At 47.0% G+C, this 961-nt stretch overlaps 6 non-coding genes across 6 annotated transcripts; all 6 read right to left on the reverse strand.

Annotated features, from left to right (window-relative positions):
* Positions 1 to 9: 9 nt before the first annotated feature.
* On the reverse strand, positions 10 to 83 carry Pmar_PMAR026052. The gene has a single exon. It is a non-coding gene; the product is annotated as a tRNA-Leu (tRNA).
* An 85-nt stretch (positions 84 to 168) lies between these two features.
* On the reverse strand, positions 169 to 240 carry Pmar_PMAR026053. The gene has a single exon. It is a non-coding gene; the product is annotated as a tRNA-His (tRNA).
* An 85-nt stretch (positions 241 to 325) lies between these two features.
* Pmar_PMAR026054 lies at positions 326 to 397 on the reverse strand. Its single transcript has one exon. It is a non-coding gene; the product is annotated as a tRNA-His (tRNA).
* An 85-nt stretch (positions 398 to 482) lies between these two features.
* On the reverse strand, positions 483 to 554 carry Pmar_PMAR026055. Its single transcript has one exon. It is a non-coding gene; the product is annotated as a tRNA-His (tRNA).
* An 85-nt stretch (positions 555 to 639) lies between these two features.
* Pmar_PMAR026056 lies at positions 640 to 711 on the reverse strand. The gene has a single exon. It is a non-coding gene; the product is annotated as a tRNA-His (tRNA).
* Positions 712 to 796: 85 nt separating this feature from the next.
* Pmar_PMAR026057 lies at positions 797 to 868 on the reverse strand. Its single transcript has one exon. It is a non-coding gene; the product is annotated as a tRNA-His (tRNA).
* Between the last annotated feature and the right edge of the window lie 93 nt (positions 869 to 961).

The following is a 961-nucleotide window of genomic DNA, read 5'->3' on the forward strand; positions in this document are numbered from 1 at the left end:
ACATATTAAAGTCACTACTTCGGATTTGAACCGCGGGTTGCCACGGCCTCAACGTAACGTCCTAACCATTAGACGATAGCGACTGAAAGAAATATGAGCTGCTGTCCGTCGACGTGGATCACCTATAACTAAACCTCTTCAAGAAGCGTACAATTTGATACATGTCAAAGCTACTACGCGGATTTGTACCGCGGTTGTCACGGCCACAACGTGACATCCTAACCACTAGACGATAGCGACTCAAACAAGCATGAGCCGTTGTCGGTCGACGTGGATCACCTATCACTAAACCTCTTCAAGAAGCGTACGATTTGATACATATCAAAGGCACTACCCGGATTTGAACCGAGGTTGTCACGGCCACAACGTGACGTCCTAACCACTAGACGATAGCGACTCAAAAAAATATGATCTGCTGTCCGTCGACGTGGATCACCTATAACTAAACCTTTTCACGAAGCGTACAATTTGATACATGTCAAAGTCACTACCCGGATTTGAACCGGGGTTGTCACGGCCACAACGTGACGTCCTAAACACTAGACGATAGCGACTCAAACAAGCATGAGCCGTTGTCGGTCGACGTGGATCACCTATCACTAAACCTCTTCAAGAAGCGTACGATTTGATACATGTCAAAGTTACTACCCGAATTTGAACCGGGGTTGTCACGGCCACAACGTGACGTCCTAACCACTAGACGATAACGACTCAAACAAGCATGAGCCGTTGTCGGTCGACGTGGGTCACCTATCACTAAACCTCTTCAAGAAGCGTACAATTTGATACATATCAAAGTCACTACCCGGATTTGAACCGGGGTTGTCACGGCCACAACGTGACGTCCTAACCACTAGACGATAGCGACTCAAACAAGCCTGAGCCGTTGTCGGTCGACGTGGATCACCTATGACTAAACCTCTTCAAGAAGCGTACTATTTGATACATATTAAAGTCACTA

This window comes from Perkinsus marinus (genome assembly GCF_000006405.1).
Source record: "Perkinsus marinus ATCC 50983 genomic scaffold scf_1104296964776, whole genome shotgun sequence".
Lineage (NCBI taxonomy): Eukaryota > Perkinsozoa > Perkinsida > Perkinsidae > Perkinsus > Perkinsus marinus.